The 19,749-nt window shown below is 56.6% G+C and overlaps 1 protein-coding gene across 4 annotated transcripts in view; it reads left to right on the forward strand.

Moving 5' to 3' along the window:
* ZMIZ1 (zinc finger MIZ-type containing 1) overlaps positions 1–19,749 on the forward strand; it is a 192,404-nt gene that overhangs the window by 22,573 nt on the left and 150,082 nt on the right. The window lies entirely within an intron of this gene.

Raw genomic sequence — 19,749 nt, forward strand, 5'->3', positions numbered from 1 at the left:
TCTTTGCAGGTTGGCTCAGTTTGAACTCTGGTGCCATGACCACGGGTCCTGGCCCGTTTGGGGGGAGCATTGAGGCCACAGGGCCTGACCGGGCTTGAGAAGAGAGGATTTTTTAAGGTCAGCCTGGCAGGTGTGTCTCACTGGAGATGTGGCTGTGGTCTCCTTTGTGGCAGGATTTAAAACTCCAAAGTGATCTCTTGGGCAGCTCTGGACAAGAATTATTATCTGCCTTTTTAGACCGTGACACCAAGGCCCAGGGAAGTCAGTGGACCTGCCCAGGGGGATATCCCACAGCAAGCTCTTGCCACACCAGAGCAGCTCAGCTTTACCCTATTTGCCATATCGGCCTCTATTCTTTTACTACACTGCACTGGTTGGCCAGAGAAGCCTGGCTTTTGAGCCCAATAAACCACCAGTCTTCATTGTGTGCCAGTGACGGGGTGCATCCATCCACCCATCATCCATCCACTCACCTCTCCATTTGTACAGCCTCACACCCAACCACCCTGCTGTCTAGCCATCTTCCCACCCATCCACCATCCACCAGCCTCCCATCCAGCCTTCCTTCCATTCACTCATCCATCCATCCATTTACTCATCTCTTTATCCACCCAGTCTTCCACCCATCATTTACTCATTAATTCATACATCAAACACACACTGACTCTTAGACCAGGCCAGCCTTGCACTCAGGGCTGGGTTTTGAAGGTGGATCAGATCCAGTCCTGCCCTGAAGATGGTATGATCTCAGAGCCAGGCTCAATTCCATATGTTCAATGCTCAAGACTCGGGTAGTGTCTGAGACTACATGGGGAAAGGGGGAAGGTCCACAGGCTGGTCCTGCAGGCAGCATTCAGGGAGTGCTTCATAGAGGAGGTGGCCTTGTTCTTGTATTCATACACCAATTGTTCACTCAGAAAGTGTCCCTGCTAGGAATTGCTTGATGTTTTGGAAACATAGCAGGGAATAAAACTGACAAAACTTCCTTTCCTCATGGCACTTACAGTCTCATGAGGAGACATGGACCATAAATACCTGAAACGTGATGTATCGTGCCAGATGATGCGAAGTTTTAAGAAGGGAAGTTAACTGAGTAAAGAAATGGAGATTACAGGGTGAGGTGTTCTTTGACAAAGTATGGTCGAGGAAAGCCTCAGACAAGGTGACATTTGAACAGAGACATGATTGCAAAGAAGGGGTGAGCTGGGGTGCACTTTTCACATTCAAGAAGGTAGCAGGGAGGGTCATGTGGCAGGAGGGAAGTGAGGGGTAGGAGGGGAATTCAGAGAGACCCTGAGGGATCCGCTCATGTGGGCAGACGGAGTAGAGCAGGGAGATGGCTGAGGAGCTGTTGGCCACATCCAGATGGAGGAGGCAGTGGCTTGGGCAAGAAATGCAGGGAAACGCATCAGTCTGACTGTATCTCAGAGACCTTGCAGGCAGGCTTGTGGGTGGATTAGAAGTGGAGGATGAGAGAAGAGGGGACGGTCCTGGAAGGCTCTTTTTGGGTTTGGGACAGGAGCCCCCTAGGAGAACCAAGGTGGCTGTTTCACTCAGCCAGGAATGAGAGCAGGGAGGGCTGAGCGAAGCTGAAGAGATGTGTTTTAGACATGCTAAGTTGGAGATGCCTTTGAGACATCCAAGTGGAAAGGTTGAGAAGGCAGTTGGATATATGAGTCTGGGAGACAGAGAGAAGTCCCGACTGCAGATATAAATGTGGGAGCTGTCGTGTACAGATGGTGTTGCAAGCCATGGGGCTGATGAGGTCATTTTGGGAGTGAGTGCAGATAGAGCGGATCAGAAGCCTGCGTCTGAGTCACGGGGCATCCAGCCCTTAGAGGGAGGGAGGATGGGGCGGAGGCAGTAAAGGAGCTGGAGAAGGTACAGCTGAGGAGGGAGGAGGAGAACTGAGGGAACAGGCTCTTCATGGATCAGGAAGATTTTGCTGGCAAATCAGGGAAAGGATACTCCAGGTAGAGGGAACAGCATAACAAAGGCTCAGAGACCTCAGTAAAGGAGCCTTATTTGGAGACGGTTGGTGGAGATGGAGGGGGGACCAGAACAGCTCCCAGCTCTTCACCTGTGGCCTCGGAGAAGCCAGTACCCATGGATATCTGGCTGGGCTCTGGGTAAGCCCGTATCCAGGGACCCTCCCTTGTCACTGAGTCCTGCACTCCTTGGTCTCAGCTAAGCCTCTCGCCCTATGTCTGCATACTTTGCACTTTCTTTTAAGAAATTTTGCCTGCCTCTCTTGACCTCCCACCACCCCCTTGGGGCCCCTGGGCCCAGGAGACCTCCCCCTTGCCTGGAGCACTTGTCTGAAAAGAGGGGGCTGAAGGCGACAGCTCATGAACTGTCTGCAGGGGAAGGAAACCCATCAGCCTCCTACTGAATCTCTAAGCACTGCCTGGATCCTCTATCTTAAAAGAAACTGTAGAAACTTCCTGGGTTAGGAGCATGTGTCAGAGCTGCCTACTCACCGTTAGAGCAGAGCAGCTCACTGCCTCTGGTGGGCAAGTGTGTACGTGTTCGGGTGAGGAAGCATCCGCCTTTATGCATCTGTGATGTTTCACACTCTGCACTCAGCTCTCAGTAGAGAGAATGGCCACCGGCTCGGTCCGGGAAGGCTGCAGAGAGGAGCCGCTGCCCAGACCCTGGGCAGGGGCTCAGTGGGGCCTCGGAAGCAGGATGGGAGGTGCCAGGGGAGTGGGGAGTGGCCAGCCAGTGGGCTATAGGGGGCTAGCCCAGCCCCTCTGTCCCTCTGCCCCTCTGCAGTGAACACAGCCTAATGCACTTGGGATGTGACAAAGGCCCAGGAGACTTCTCCATATTGCATTTGGGGTGGAACCAGGCAGGGACTTGGTGATGGCCCCCCCCCCCCGCCAGTCCCTTGGGGAGATATGTCTCTGACTGCATATCAGGGACTGGGGGAGCTGCAGGAAACCTCTCTGATGATGCATGGCTCAGCCTACATGGCAGGCGGGTGCCAGGAGGCTTGGGTAATCTAATTAGTGTGCCAGGCGGATGGGACAAGTAATCCCGTGCCTTTAGACTCACTTTTCTTTAAGCCTGCCCCCACTCAATCTCCCCCTAAATCCTTCCACGGCCCGGGTGACAACATCAAGCGGGAGTGGACTTATCTCCATTGAATGGATGGGTAAACCAGGACCCAAGAGGAAGTTGGCACAAGGCCACAGCTACTAAGTGGCAGGGTGGAACCCTGAGCAGGGTCCATCTGCACCCCAAGCCCACACTCTTACTGCTGCCTTCTACCATCTCCCAGGCTCTCCTAGAATAGCCGCACCTATAGGCACCTTCATGTACACCACCTCTCCAGGGTCCTCATTTTGTAAATGAGGAAACGGAAGCCCAGAGAAGGTAAGACATTTGTCCAGCACCACACAGCAAGTCAAGGGAAGAGCCCATAGCAGAATCTGATCTGGCCCACTGTGTCCACCCACCCCTATACCCCATTCGCTGGCCCAGGGATCCCATCCTGGACCCTGCCCACTTCCTCTTGGAATATCCACTGCCTTCTGTTCTCCAGCAGCCTTTGGCAGTCTCTCGGGTTGAAGGCACCAAGTTCCACATCAGAAAGCTCCATTGTGCCTATTGTTTAAATATAGATTACTAATGAAATGCCTTTTCATTGCCTTCCCAGTGAATAGTTTCGTGTAAAGTTAATTTGCAGTGTTATGTAAATTCTGTTTAACTTCAATCAAGTTTCTAATTATGTTTTTACCGCGGTAATTCCCATTTGATTTGTCATCTCCTGTTAGGTATTTAATGTTCAGGGTGGGCGGGTTTGCTTGCCCTCCGTCTCTCGGTTTTCCGAGGCCCGCTCCCTCCCTGACCCCTGTCTGCCTCCCTGTCTGTCTTCCTCTGCTCCTGCTTCCTTCATCCCTGGCTCCTTCCCTGTGGACCGTTCCCACCTCCTCTCCTTCCTCCTTCCCTTCTTCTTCGTGCAGCTATTCCTTCTTCCTCTCCTGTTTCCCTCTGCTCTTTCTAGCTTTGTGTCTCCCCTCCTCTGCTTCCCTCCTCCCTCCCTCCCATCTTCTTTCTTGCGGTCACTCCCCCATCTTCCTCCTCTTTCCATTTCTCCATCACTCCTTCTTTCTCTTTTGCTCTTCCTCTCTCTCTGTTGTTCCTTGCCTTTCTTCCTCCACCCTCTCTCACCCCCAACCCAGCCCTCTCTTGCTCTGTCTCTCCTTGTCTGGACCCCATGTCTCTCCTTCCCCACCGTTTCTCCTCCCTCACCCCTCCACCGCCTTCCTCTCACCCTGTAGACCTTCACTGATGCCACATGTTAAGGCTGCTTCCATGGGTGCCCGGGACAGACAGGATGACAGGTGGGCTGGCTCCGGGAGCATCCCTCCAGAACCCAGGACCTGGCCCTGGGAAACCTTGTCAAGGATGCTGTGGAGGACAGGCCTGGCCCGAGGCTGGGGGCCCAGGCCTTGGTTCAGTGGGAACTGCTTAAGGGCATGGGTGCTAGAAGTGAACTCTCGGGGTGCAGATCCTGACCGGCCCCTTACTAATGATGTGACTTTCTGGTTGCTAGTCCCTCCTCTGTAAAATGGGGTGACAACATTACCTACCTTGTAGGGTTGTGAGGATTCAGCAGGATGGTATTTGAAAAAGGGTTTAGCAAGGGGTCTGGCAGGAATTGGCTTTCATTTGAGAACGCTTGGCCACACCCTTCATATCTCTGTGGCCTTCCTGAGGTGCCTCTGTAGCAGGTGTCTGTGCCACTGGGGCGGTGGCGGTCAGGCCTGAGGCCAGGCCAGGGTGGGTACCAGCCACAGACCCTCACAGAGCTGGTGGCCACCTCCCCTCCCCCAGAATCCCTGTCTCAGCCCTGCCTGTCAAGAGATGGGGCCTCCTTCTCCTTTAGACGGCTCATCTCAGGGCTGTGAAGATGAACAGACCTGCCTTCTGGGGAAGATCTGAGGCCCAGACCCCCAAAGCTGGAAGAGGCCTCGGGACCCTGGCCCCCAGACCTTTCCCAAACCACAGACCAAAGGCAGAACTGCTGCACCAGGTTGGACTAAACACCCCTCCCCTCCCCTTTCTCCCACCCTGGATGCCCCCCGGGGCCAGGCCATGGACTCAGGCTGCAAAAATCACTGCTCTGGGTACCAGGTCCTGACAGGCCTTTGGCTGACTCCCTGGGAGACTCCCCTCGGAGCCCCAGCTCCCCTCCTGCCCACGTCCAGCTCTGGGCTTTGGGATTCTCCCTGCCGTCAGCGTCAGCATCAGCGTCAGCGGCTGGGCGGCCACGGTTTCCCAGCAGGCATCTGCCCTCTGGGTGGGGAGGGCGGAAGGAAAACACCAGACCAGGCCAGGGCTGAGGGCTGGCGCATGCTCCTCCCCCTCCTTCTCCCCTCCTCCCCCTCCCCCTGCGCTCTTCCCATCCACATGGCCCTGACGCGGCCAGGAGGCAGAAAACAAGTGTTTGGAGAAGGCATTCTTCTGGGTGAAGAAAGGCAGGCCTGGTCTCTTGTCCTTCAGACACATGGAAACCTGAGCCTGCTGGGCCACATGACCACCTGACCCTGGCCATGTGTGTGTGTGTGTGTGTGTGTGTGTGTGTGTGTGTGTCTCCCTAGTCCGGGAAACCTTAGCCAGTCACGTGGCTGCTTTCCCTGTTTGTCTAAGTAAGCAGTTCAGGCCGGCTGCAGCCAGGAGGCTGAGACAGGGAGCCAGGGGAGGGGGCCGCACTGGTGGGGGATGGGAGTGGACATAAGGATCTCTGGGGACAGAGGGCAGCCGTGTGCTGGGTCCTGGAGTTCTTGGGCCTCTGGATTTGGTGGGGGGAGGCCTGGCCTGAGGAAGGGCCCTGCTTCTGACCGCACCCCCCCCCATACACACTCCCCAGACCTCCCCCAACTCCATCTGTCAAGAAAAGGTATTGGGTTTTCTGACTACAGAGAACACATCCAGCCTGAAATGCATCCTCTGTCCAGAGGCAGCTCAAAAAGGCTGAGCCCTGGCCAGAGAGGGATACACGTGGAAGCAGCCACTGCCTCTGGTGTCCCCTGCTGTGTGCTGCTGAGTCCTGGCCCCTCAGCAGGAGAGCCCAGATCAGCCCATCGTCATCGTGCATCCAGCAGGCCACTGATTAATCCGTCAGAGAGGTATTAGCACCCACTGTGTGCCAGGACCTGGGCTGGGCAAAGGGTTAGGGTTGTCAGCACACGGGTCTTCTAGAACTTCTGTGGATCTCACACCTGTGACTTATTTTCCTCCTGTCGGATAGGCAGGATCACCTTCGTTGCAAAGACCGTGTGGCAGCCGTGTCCCACCCCACTGCCATTCCAGGAGAATGAAACCTCTGTGTTAGGAAGGGGATGCCAGAGAAGGTGAGGGGCATCACTGAGTCCCTCATGGACCAAGTAGTTGAGACAAGAGTCCCTGTCCTCCAGGGAGGTGGGATGGAGCTGGGCTTCCAGAGCAGATGTGGGCAGAGTGCAGACACCCTGAGCCCGGACATCTGGGGGCCTTCTCTGAGACAGCTCAGGCAGCGGAGCCCTGGAACACAGCTCAGGGCCTCCCTCACCCTTTCTCCATGTTGGCCGGCACTTTATAACCAGAGAGGGCCTGGCAGAGGAGGAGGGCTCTGGTAGCCTTTGGGGACCACAGTTCTGAGAACCCGCCTGAGTTCAAATGTCTGTTTGTCCCCCTCCCTCCCCACTACTTTCTCTCTCTCTCTCTCTCTCTCTCTCTCTCCCTCGTTCCTTTGACAAACATTTCCTGGCAACCAAGTCAAGTCTGTGCCAGTCTGTGCTTAAGTAAAAAGCACATCCCTGGCCCTGGAGATTCTCACTGCTAAGCTGGCATCTCAGGGTGGGCCGGGGGTCCGACCTGAGCTGAGGCCCAGGGAGAGGCAGCCACTGCGTGGGGATGAGGGTGCAACCGACCCCACAGGCTGCCCTGGGTTCTGGGGATGCTTAGGTGTACTTTCCCTGGATGGGCCAAGGCCAATTCCACCAGGTGCTTGGGATGAGGGGCACAGAGAACTGGCATCAGGGCCGCACAGAGCCTGGTTGGACCTTGTCTCTGTTGTGAGAGGACTTAAGGGTGTTCAGCCTGGAGGTCAGGAGCTCAAGGCCATTCTGATAACAGCTGGAAAACTCCTATCCAGCTAAGGAATGGAAGTGGAGTGACCAGTGGTTGAGCCAGTGACGCAGGCCAGGCATCCTGCCACCCACAGCTGAATGTGAATTCTGGGCAGGGATGATTTTAAAGTCTGTGTGTGCCCAACCTCATTTGCATGCATCCATGGTTGGGAGGCTCACTACTGTGCCATGGCCATCTTAGTAACTCTTGCTGGTAACTCATGCCCTGGCCACACAGCAGGCTGAAGTCTGGCTTCTGTCTTCCATCCTGCTCACGTTAGGCCCACAGACCTGAGGCTTTAGCCTCCTTGACCTAGTCCCTCCCAAGATTGGCTGCTTCCAGGTAGAGCATCAGGCTGGGCCCCCACAGAACCCTGTCAGGGCCTGTTTGATTGGACCAGTATAAACATGTCGTCACTGTCCTGTGCTGGATGGCCAAGGTGAGGCCAAGGTCAGTCCCTGCCTGAATGAGCAGTCCCACCTTCCCAGCACAGCAGGCCCTGGGGCTGCCCACGGAGCAAGCAGGAGACCTGGATCCCAGTTCTGTCCCTGTCCCTGGGGTGATCTCAGGCAAGGCCCGGCCCCAGTTGGTCCAGACCGCCTCCCATTTGCACTCCTCCCTGACGCTGAGCTACAAGAGGCCTTTGTTCCTGGTGGGGCCGCAGCCTGGAGAAGTGCTGCACACTCTCTGGCCTGTTTGCTTGCTGAGTTGCCTGTTTGCCAAGCAGCCCTGAGAGACTGGGATGCTGTGGCCTCCCATAGTCTATGTCCCAGGCTGAGGGCCTCTATTCAAGCCTCTTCCCCCTCACTGGGTCAGGACACTAACTTCTCTACTCCCATGACATATCCACCTGCAGGCAGGTGAGGCCCCAGCTTCTGAGGCCCACGGAAATGGGTTGGGTTCACATGGAGCCCATGGGTGGCCCTGCAGCCCCTGGGCAGATGTCCCATCTCACCCAGACATCTGACACTTATAAGGATCCAGGCATCTAAAACTTGAGTGGGGGAATAAAGGCATCTTATTACCCTGGGTGCTGTGCCCATGGTTTGGCATCACATTGTCCCTGACTTGGGAGCCGCCCTGCCCAGCTGAGATGCCACACCTTCTATGGAAAGTACCACACTGCCCCTCACCTTTGAAGCCTGGGAAGTTTTGCCTCTGAGGCCTGAAATCTACCCCTCTTCAGTGCCTCCCCTTGTCCTGGTCCCCCCCAGCCTGGCTCCTTGGAGGTGACACTGCCACTCTGCCCGGAGTGGAGGAAGACAGTGACCAATGCCCAGGGCGGGGCTGATTTCTGCAGCCCCTACTCAGCTGTGCCTAAGTCGTGAGCTCCTGGGAATAAAACCCACCAGTGCTTTTGTCAAGGCCTCTTGCTACAAAACAAAGAGCTGAAGGCCTAGAGGTCAGGGGCCAAAGGCCGCCAAGCAGGGTGGGGCAGCCTTGCTTACTCCTGCCCCAGAAAAGTTTGGTGCTTCTGAGGAGGCCTCCTCGGGGGCCCTGCTCCCTCCTGGGCTGGGTGGGGCCTGTGGGACAGGAAGCCAGAGCAGGCCAGGAGGATGGGACTCAGGGTGGCCTGGGCCTGAGCCAGGGATGAGGCGAAACCCAACTCTGGCCTGGCCCCAGGGCCACAGCCACACAGGTCACCCACCCAACAGGAAACCCTACCCGACACCCCCTTTGTCCCACCCCATGTTTCCCGCGGGTGGCGCTTCTACTGTTTCCTGTAGGAGCTGCTGCCAGGAATCATGCCCTCTTGAGAAAGGAAGCTGGACCTCAGGCTCGGGGCTGCCCTGCCTCTGACCTGTTCTGACCCCCTCCCGGGGCCTCCCGTTGGTGGAAGCTCTGGGCCCAGGCCCATCCCTCACCCACACAATGCTGGTGACTTATCTTCTCCTAGACAATCAGTCACCTTTAGGGACCTGGCAAGACAAACCTCACAGTGAGGCCAGGCTTGGAGCCTGGAGACCAGGGTTTTTATCTGGCATCCACCACTAGCTTGCTGGTGTATGTGGGCTAGTCACTCAGCCACTCTGGGCCTCATCTGTAGAAAGAAAGGGGAGAGGAGGAAGCCTTGCCCAGCTATGACATCCCCTAGGATGAACTTATACCCTATAGGACAGCCAGCTTTGGGGTCCCAGCCCCTCTCCCCCATGCATTTCACATCTCTCTGTATCCAACCCAGCAGGGCGCAGTGTCTGTGATGCCCCCAAGCAAGGTAAGAGATGTGAGTAGTTGCCAGTTGTCCCCATGGGGGATGGGGATAGTGATGCTAGCCCGGCCCCACTCTGGGTCATCCCACTGACAACACAGAGGCAAAGCTGGGTACCTCTGCCCAAGAGGGAGCCCACCCTTCTCCCCTCTTCACAAGAGCTGAAAGGTGGAGTGTGCCAGGTCTCTCTGCCATGCTCAGGCAGGCGGGCCAGGTGGCAGCCTTGTGGACCAGAAGCCAGGAAGTGGGCAATCTGAGGGGCAGATTCTCCTGCCACTCTCCCGCCCCCCTCCTCTCTCCTGGTAGGTGCTCTGAGGCCTTCAGTTTTCCTTTGGCCGTGACGTTGAACTTAGAGTGCAGGGAGGAACAGAGCAATGATACTAAGCACTCCAAACTCTCCTAAGCCCTTCTATAGCACTCTGCGGGAATGCTGCTCCGATCGTGACCTACGGGAATTCACATTCACCATGACAGCATCTCTGTGAGGTCACTTTTCCATTATCCCCATTTCCAGAGGAAGAAACTGAGGCACAGACAGGTGAATCAGTCAGCCCAGGGTGGTTATGCAGGCATTGAACCAAACAACTGGCCCCTGAGTCTATGTTCTGGGCTACGGAGCTGCACAGCCTCTCATCACCCACCTCCCCAGCCTGGGGGCCCCCAGCCTAAGCCCAGCTCAGTGTCAACAGGGGTCGCAGCATTTTCCCAAAAGAGGGCAAAAGGAGGATCAAGATGCCAAGGTTAGCGGACCCAAGTCACCTTGACATTGGATAAGCTAACAGAGCCAGAGCCACCCTAAGCTCATGGATGAGCTGAAAGCTTATCAGCACCGGAGAAGACCGTAGGTCCAAGCAACCCAAGGCCCTGCCTTTATGGTGACAGCTCAGCCTCCAGTGGCCTTGGATACATTGCCGCTCTGAGCCTCAGCCTCTGCATCTGTCAAATGGGCCTTTCAGATCCAGTGGCATAAGGAGCTCTGAGGAGTTGTTGAGATATTATGAACACAGTATCTGATCCCTGTGGCCCCTTGATGGCGGTGTGAATTTCCTTCCCAGGGCATCAGGCCACAGGGACGGGGACATTCCTGGCAGCAGGATTAGGGTAGGCGAGGTACAGAGGTGGGAGCTGACACATTACAGATCAGAGGCAGGCTGGGGCTTTGAACATGAGACTGAAGAATTAGTGCCAACCTCTTAGACAATGGGGAGTCACGGAAGATTCTTGGCCAGTGGGGGGGTGTAATGCCTTCTTGGGCATTCGTGAAATAAACGGGTAGCAGGAAAACCTAATATGCTTTTCCAGGTGTGGGGCCCTGATGCAAAGGGTGTCACGTGGCTAAGAAAGTTGGCCCTGGTGGGTGTCAGCGCCAGCTTTCCTCCTGTCCACAGGGTGCTTGGTCCACAGGGTGCTGGCCAGCACAGGCTGGGAGTGTGCAGGGGACTGCAGGGAGGGGCAGGGGCAGGGCTAATTAATGCCTCTTCCTCTGCGTGTAGAGTCCCCCCTTCTCGGGTCGTCTGGGCTTCCCACCCAGCCCTGGGTGGGGCGCCACCGCTCCTTCCTCCCTCTGTGGCTCTCTGGTCCTAAATGGGAGGGGACTCCAGAGGGTGCAACAGGCTGTGGAGTGTAAGCCAGGGTGGGGACGCTGGCGGTGGGTGGAGTCACGGGATGGGTGGCCATGAGTCAGGAATTGCTGGGCCTGTGTGTCATCTGGCTGCGTGCTGCTCTGGCTTCCCCGCATCTGTCTGCCTCATCTCTCCCACCCACGGCTGCGCCTGTGGGCTGCTCTGCTGAGGCCACAGGGCTCTGTTTCCAAGAGCTCCAGACCCACGAAGGAGCAGTCATGGGAGCTGGGCTCCGGGTCCCAGGCTCCCCTGACACGCAGGGTGACTTTGAACATGCCTGCCCTCCCTAAGCCACGGTTTCCCCAACTGCAGAGTGAAGGTGAGGCTGGCCGGGATTCCCAGCTCCCGCTGAAAGCGAGATCCAGGGCAGCTTTGAAAGGTAGCGCACCCCAGACCAGTTAAATCCCTGGGGCAGGGCCTGGAGCCTGGGCAGGAACCTCTGGTCTGGATGGGCCTCTTGACACGTGATCTCTCCCCACTCTCCACAGCCCCCAGGCAGCATTGTGGACCAGCACATGGATTCTGGAATCCAGGGCCTGCACTGAATCTAACTTTGCCACTTTCTAACACTGTGGGCAAGTGACTTCATGTCTTGGAACCGCAGTTTCCTCATCTGTGAAATGGGGATGATGTTACCACTTTATAGAGTCGCTGTGGGGACTATTGGGTTAACCGGCGTAGACAGCCTCTTAGAGCCGGGCCTAGGATGATTGTGGTGAGCACTGTGCAAGTGTCAGCTGCTCTGTTCTCTGATCTAAATCTGTTTTCACACCACCCCTCCCATGACTGCTCATCCATCCATCCAGCAAACATTCTGGGGGCAAACCCTGTGCTGGCTGCTATGGGCAACAAGACGACACTCATTGCAGGGGCTGACCTTGCCCCCCTCTTTTTAGCCTATCCAGGGGTCCAGTCCCAGACAGCAGGTTCTCTCAGTCCCAAGGATTGATGGGCAGGTGGGGAGTGGCTCCCCCAAGAATCCCACCAAGTTGCTAGGCTGAGGGAGCCCTTCTTTCTGAAAGGACGCAGAGACCCCAGACTCACGGGAGAAGGAAGAGCATCCTAGGCTGGTCCTGACAGCCTCAGCTGGGAGGTACCTGGAGAGTCCTCAGTGCCTCCTGGTGAGGACCTGGGGATGCGCTCTGGGTGTGTGATAGCTCAGACCAGGCTGGGCACTGAGGCTGCCCAGGAAGGCAGGAGCAGTCAAGTAAGCAGTGTGTGGAACAGAATAGGGAACCTCATCGCAAGACCCGGCCCATCCTCCATCTCCTAGCAGCCTTCCAGCATCCTGGGACATTAGGCAGGCATTGTTCATCCCACTTTGCAGATGAAAGATGGAGGCTTCGAGGGGTCAGGAGGCACTTGCCCCGGTCAGGGAGGGTACGTGCCAAAGATAGGTCTCGAGTCACCTCAGTGTTAACAAAATCCAGTGGGACCAGTCAAGCCCCCCTGGGTGGCTGCATTGGTGGAGCATCTTGGGGCAGACTGTGGATGCAGTTTGATGATTAATAGGCCCCCTTCTTCCCAGGCTTCCCAGCAGTGACCCTGCAGACCATCACTGGGTCACTCTTACAGGGATGGCTGGTGTCCCTGCAAACAGCAAGAACTCCCATGGCCTGGCTCCTCCAAGGACCAGGGGTTGGGCCATGCACTTACCCCAGTTAAACCTTCTCCCTCCCCATTGCACCACTGAGTAAACTGAGGCAGGGAGAGGTGCAGGGACCTGGCTGAGGCCACATGGCTTGCAAGCAGCATAACCAGGATTTCAGCCAGGCCAGGGTGACGTTAGTGCCTGTGCTCAGACCCGCCACCTCCTGCAAGCAAGAACAGTGCTCTCCTTTGTCTGGCATCTGCAAATCTGGGCCTCGGCCATCACTTTAGACTGGCCTGGCCCATGTGTGGCCAGAATCCCAGAGGGATGCCTGTTTGGGGAGTGTGACCGCCGGGGGCTGGCCCCTGGCCCAGGAAGGGGATCATCAGGAACACTTGGTACTAGGTGTTTGGCATGACCTGTCAGGGGTGCCCATGCCTTTCAGTCCTTTGACCTTCCTATCTGTCCTCTCTACTGGAGGGAGCACAGGGCCTGGAGTCCAGGCTGCCCGATGGAGCTGACCACTGATGGGGTTGCCCAGTCCTGCCCCAACCATGGGACTAATCCTCCAGCCAGCATTCATCCAGGTGAGGAGGCCTGGCGGGACAAGGGACTCGTGCGTGAGTCCTTACCTTCTTAGTCCAACCTCCAGCTAGCGCTGCCCTGGCTTCTCATCCTCTCTCTCTCTCTCTCTGGACTTATGTCCCCCGCTCTATATGGTAGCAGGCTTAGACTGAGGACCTCCATGGACTCTTCTGAGAGGAGGATGGGTAAAGGTCCCTCCTGGGGGCCCGGGTGCTGCGCAAGGAGACAGCGAGGACTTTCCACTCTGACAGAGCTCTTCCAAGGAGGTGCTACTCCAACCTGGTCTTGAAAACACAGCAAATCAGGACTGGGCTCTAGGTGAAGCTTTGGGGAGGGAGGGGCTCCAGGGGTGTGTCTGCATGTGCCCTTGAACGCAGCTGTCCCCTGCTCCTGATTTCACCCATCATTCTCTCTTCAAGCTGCGGCTTTTCTCCAGACAAGCGTCTGGGCCTTTGCCCAGGAGGGGTGCCCTCCTGCCTGAGAGACTCTGCCCAAGAGGATGATGCCCCTGACCCCCCACTTTGCTGCCCTCCAGCATTCTGTCCTGAATTTATCCTGCGTCCTAGAATTACTGTGTCTTGCCTGCCTTTCTTTAGATGGTGGGCAAACACCCTTGGCAGGCATGCTGGCCGGTGACGGTGGCCTTCGACCCTGCCTTCTTCCCCCACCCATCCACCCCTACTCTTTTCTCTTCCCTTCCTCCTCTGGGGCATAAGTAGGCAGCATCATGGGTTGTTGAGAAGGAAATGAATGAATGGATGAATGAATGAATGACAAACATAAAGGAATAATGGCTAGAAGTCCCTTTAGAGCCCCCATTTTCCAAATGAGGGAACCAAATCTCAGAGATGCTAGATGGGTGGAGAGGTTCTGCGAGGCCCTGCCTTTCCCCAGCACCTTCTGTTTGGGTCCCCACAGTGCCAGGGGCGGCCCTAGGTTTGCGCTTGGCATCTCCTGCCTCCAGAGCTTTTCCCACCTGGAGGCATCTCTGAGGGCCCACCAGCAGACTTGCCAGGTGTTCATTCAGCAGAACCTGCCCATCTGCCTATCCTGGTCGCTTTTGACGTTTCCATGCAGGAGAGAGGGAGACGGGAAGCCAAGGGGTGTGCAGCGAGGATCTGCAGGGCAGGGCTAGACCAGCCGAGCTGGGCTTCCCTGGGCCTGGGCATGGGTAGGCTGTTAGAACAACTCAGAAGAGGTAAAAACAGGGTTATTGAACCAAGGGTAGTTCATGATTCTCAGGCAGCCGTGGCCTGGCATTTCCCTGGACCCCAAACAACCAGCTTCTTAGGTCTGCTTTCTTACCTGTTCCTTGAGGCCAACTCCAGCTACTGTTCTTTGGTGGAAAGACTCAGGATTTCAGGCCTCCCCTGAGCACTCAGGGCAACCTAACGCTCTGGGTGCAACCCCGCTGTGCCTGGAGAGAGTACAAGGGTCTCACTGCTGAAGATTATCAGACAGTCTATTTTAATTATGCAGGGAGACAGAAACACCGTCCACATGACTGGAAGTTCAGGGCAGGGAAAGCTCACTTGGGGGGCTATCAGGAAGGCAGCATGGTGGAGGGGGTCCTTTGGGCATGAAAGGACGGACAGGGTTCCAAGGGGCAGGGCTGGGACTGCAGAGCTATAGAATGCGTGGTTTGGGTTGAGACAGTGCACATTCTACCACTTTCAGCTACGTGACCGCCGGTGTCTGCTGCACAGTTTCTTCATCTATCAAATGGACCTTACAGTTTCCTGGTGACAGGACTGTGCTGAGGGTGGAGGGAGGCAGTGAGAGTGTCTGGGGCCTGGCAGGCAGGGGCTTCTACCATGTTTGTAGCAGGCTGAGTCCCTTACTCCTTAAGTACAAGTCTGTGTGTGTGTGTGTGTGTGTGTGTGTGTGTGTGTGTGTTATTGCCAGCAGGTGTGAAGAGCTGAGACCTGGTGACAGCCCTGAACTGTAGGGTGTACCTCCCTGCCTACCACATTGGGGGGGGGGGGTACAGGCAGGGTGATGGTCCAGCTCCCTCCCCCACGCAGGTCAGTGCTCTGGCCCAGCCCATGTCAGCCTGAGGCCTCCTCTAGTGGGTGAGTAGCTAGAGAGACAATTCGAAGCTGCCCTTTTTCCTCCTGGGCAGTAGGCCTTCCTTGGCTTCCATCGAGGCCCTGGACCCTGGGTCTGGCTCTTACCCATGTCTGGATTCCTCCCCCCCGCCCAGGGCCCCCCCCCCCCCCCGCAGCTTGGTGAGGTCAGGGAACATGTATTCCAGGAATGTGGGAGGTGGGGCCACCAGCCCGGTTTGGATAACCATCGGGGTAAATATTTGCCTTGCTCCTGGAGCCAGCCGGGGCCGCCAGGGGAGGACGAGGGGCCTGTTCCCAGGGTCATTTAAGGGGATGCTTCCCTGGATGGGTCTTTGAGGTGGAGGAACCCATGTCTCCCCAGGGAGCCGGGAGCTGGGTCTGAGCCACCATCCCTGTGTGGGGTCAGAGGGGGACCCCTGGCCTGCAGAAGCAGCAACTCTTCGGCCCATCTGTAAAAACTGGAGTAAGAAGAGCTACCTAGTCTGGCTCAGGTGGGGAGGGTGAAGGCCATACGGGTCAATCAGTTCAGCAGTGGAGCAGCAGGTTGGACCCGGTTTGGGTGGGCTCTCATGTGACCATGTTCCGGTCCCCACTTGGCCACTTAGGACCTTGAGTGGTTACCCCCTCTCCGAAACTTTAGCAGTTGCCATCACTGACCTGCATCTACATATCATTAAGTCCTTGCAGCCACCAGGGCATGAGGGGCTCTTGTGTGTGATTAGCAGCAGATGACAGGAGCCCTGAACTTCAGCTCAACAGTGCCACCGGTGGGGTCCCCTGCCCTGAAGATGACACTAAGCCAGTCTGACCCCTTCTCCCAGGGGCCTGTGGGTAGGTCAGTGCTCTGGCCAACATCAGCCTCTACAAGGTCAGCCTGAAGCTGGAGGGGGCGATTTGTCCTTGTTTAGAGAGGAGATGGGGGCTCAGAGATGCTGAGTGGCTTGCTCAAGGTCAACCAGCTTTAAAGAGCAAAGCAGAAATTCAAACCCAGCTCTATTTACCCCTGCCCTCAACCTCACCACTGAGGACTGGGCCAGCGCTCCAGCCCAGAATTTGGGCTCCCAACCCTTGGTAGCTTAGAGAACCACCAGTCACAGCCACAGGCCTAGAGCCATGGGCGCAGAGCCCTCACAGCACCCCAGATCCTGGACACCCTGTGGCATGGCCCCTCTGTCCTCTAGGAATCCCATCGGCCCTGCATCTCTCTGGGCCAGCCCCAGTCCGCTTGGCCTGGTGCCTCCACCCAAGCCCACACCCAGGTCCCTTCCCCCAGGGGATCCCTAGAGGAGCAGAGGATGGGAAGAGGGGTGCGGCTGGGAGAATCCATCTGGGTCCTGGGACAGTCCCCACTCCTGAGTGACCCCTGCCAAGTCCCAGACCCAGCTATGCCGCTTCCCAGGTACAATGCCCATGGCAGCTCTCCCCTCCCTTGGAGCCCAGTGTCCCACTCTGCACAATGGGCGCTTGTTCTGGCCCTGCCCTCGGGGAGCTCCAGACATCATGAGGGTAAAAGCACATTTCTGCTGGTGGTCTGCACATCGCCCCTTTTGGCCCTTTCTGGCCTTCCCTTCTCCCAACCCTAAGTGAGGGTCCTGAGCTGAGGACACCCACAACAGCCCTCTGGGCAGTAGGGTGTCCATCCCTCAGGGAGACTGGGCGGGCCCCACCACCCCACTCGGCCCTGAGTCTCAGGCTGTGCCCTGCTCCGTTAAGCAGAGATGCTTTTAAGCAGAAAACGCTTACCCGCGTGGATCTGTGTCCTTTGTGGTTGTGGTCTGCTCAGGCTGGGACCAGGATGGGACCTCTCATTGGTCTCGCCAGATGGCCAAACCCCTACAGGCTGTGAGGCTCACTTAAGAGCACTCTGGGGCTGGGCATGGGGGTGGATGATACTGCCTCTGTGTTCACAGCCCTGCCTGGGTCTGGCTCTCCCACCTGCACCCCAGCCTGTCTGGATGGCCAGTGTGAGTGGACCCAGCACACAGGGCCCAGGGAGCTGAGTGCCCAGTGCCCAGTGTGGGCTCCCTGGCTGGTCGTCTGGTGATGGGCAGAACCCAAGTGGGGGCAGACCACCCGCTCATGTCCCGGCTCTGTTTTTGTTACTTATTTGCTCCTTATTAATTGTGTGTGACCTTAGGAAGCTATAGAACTTCTCTAGGCCTTGTGCGTAAATTGAAAGTGCTAGTTTAATTTCTACATCACAGTATTTCACTGAAGGCTAAAGAAGTATCCCAGGCATAACCCAGTCAAGACAAGCCTTCTGGTCCTCTCTTGTTACCAGGTAGGGGTCCAGTGCAGGCTCATGGGCAAAGGGTTAATTCTCGACCAAGCCCTGAGTTCCTATCCTGGTGCCCCCACAGTGTGGTACCCCTGCTGTGTGACCTTGGACAGGCATTTTCCCCTCTCTGTTCTGTTTGCTCCTTTGCATGAGCCCAACACCAAACAACCGGGGTAGCTGGGGTCAGAGGGACACAGGCGTGTGCGCCGTGAGCCAGAGTACCTTTGCGAGGCAGGATGGGCGGGCGTCATTCCTCGGGGCTGGACGTTGCTCACCAAGTGAGCAAGGACTTTCCGGCTCTGGCTTCTGTCTCAGCTGCCAAAATAATTATTTTCTCTTTGTCAGCGGCTCTGTGGCCAGCCGCCTTTGGGAAAGGCCTGAGCTGTGGGCGGTGGGGAAGCAGGAGGCTGATTCCACTTCTGGCCCAACCATTGACTGGCTGCATGACCCCGGGATGGGGCGCCCTCTGGGCCTCGCTTTCCTCCTCTGTGAAATGGGAGAGTTGAAGTCAAGGCCAGCAGAGTTTGGGCACTGCCAGAACTGAAGGGTCAGGACACAGAGACATTCTCTTCCCATGTGGGGTGGGGGTGCCGGGCCTGGCTCTGGGAGCTTGGGGTTTAGGGGCCCAGCACTCTATGAAGACTGGCAAAAGCTCCTGCAAGGTAATTTAGCCTCAGCTGACAAAGCCCCCAAACTGCCTGTGTGTCCGGCAGTCATGTGCATTACCTTATACAGTCTGTACCACTCTTTGAAGGAGGTCCACTTCTTATTGCTATATTGCCTAATACGGATGAGGAAACTTAGGCACAGAGAGGTTTAAGAAACTTGCCCAGGAGTCCCCGTCGTGGCTTAGCAGGTTAAGGACCCAGCATCACCACAAGCTGTGGTGTAGGTCACAGACGTGGCTCGGATCCCGCATTGCTGTGGCTGTGGTGTAGGCTGGCAGCTGCCACTCCGATTTGACCCCTAGCCTGGGAACCTCCATATGCCGCGGGTGCAGCTGTAAAAAGAAAGAAAAAAGAAACTTGCCTATTAAAAAAAAAAAGAAAGAAACTTGCCTAAAGTCACACTTGATAAGGGGATGAAACCTGCCTTGAACCAGATCGTTCTTATTACTGAATCCACCTCTCAAATGCCAGGCCGTGGTGCCCCTTGTCGAAGCCAGCCGTAGGCAACTACTTCTCTCCCCGCCTGCCGCACAGGGAGGCGATCCTAGGTCTGAGGCCTGTGCCAGCTCCCGGCACATGCGAGAGCCCAGGCACGCCCACTCCCACTGTAGCCACAGACCTCATCCCAGGAGGCGCTCAGCCCTGCAGGCAGGTTCCCTATTTCTTAGGGGAGGGCATGCAGGTGCAGGGAACGTGATCACCAGAGCCACTCAGTGAGGTGCCTTCATAGCTGGGACTCAAAGTTGGGGCTCTGCGCCTCCTGCCCTGCAGCCAGGACTCCAGGAAAGCCCCCCTGCCAGGCCCCTGGGTCTGCTCCTCCTGATTCCTGGGGGCCCTATGGATGGACAGGAGAGGAGAGCACTGGTGCCCATTGTAGAGATGGGGCAGCTAGACCCCGCCCAGTAAGGATAAACATGCCCCCGCTACTTGGGGGCACAGGGACTGGGTTCCCCACATAATCAGCGCACGAGCAGGTCCTACCACATCTGCCTTCTGCTCTGAGCACCACTGCCTCTGGCCCAGACCCCTGGGACAGCCTCCCCACTGGTTTCCCTGCCTCCTCCTTTCCCATTGAAGCCCTTCTTCCCAGCAGCCGTGGGGATCTTCTCAAACTAGACCTGGGTTCATGTCCCTCAGGTGCTCAGACCCTCCTGTGGTTTCTGTCCACCCTCTCAGTGCTCAGCCCTGCCTCCTAGCCGTCACTTACTCCACTCCCTCTTTCCCTTGCACACCGCACCTGCCACACTACCCACTGTCAAATTCTCCACTGAGAGAGGCATTTTTGCCTGATTTGGAGTCTTCACATGTACTGTTCCTTGTGCCTGGAATGCTGTTCCATGCATCTTGGCCTGCCTCTCTCTAGCTCATCCCTCAACTTTACTTCCCCAAAGAGATGCCCCTGAATCTTGAATCTATGCTATGTCACCCCTATGCTTGTTCTTTCTGGCAGGCACCACTTTTAATTATGTATGGTATGGTTCTTTGCCTCTTATCAGAGTTCCTAAGGGCGGGGCTGCTATCCTGTTCATAGCTCGGGGTGTTTGCTAAATGTTTCTTGAGTGAATGAATGTTGAGTGCTTCTTTCACCATATGTCCTTAGATCTTCCC

This window comes from Phacochoerus africanus, chromosome 15 (assembly GCF_016906955.1).
Source record: "Phacochoerus africanus isolate WHEZ1 chromosome 15, ROS_Pafr_v1, whole genome shotgun sequence".
Lineage (NCBI taxonomy): Eukaryota > Metazoa > Chordata > Mammalia > Artiodactyla > Suidae > Phacochoerus > Phacochoerus africanus.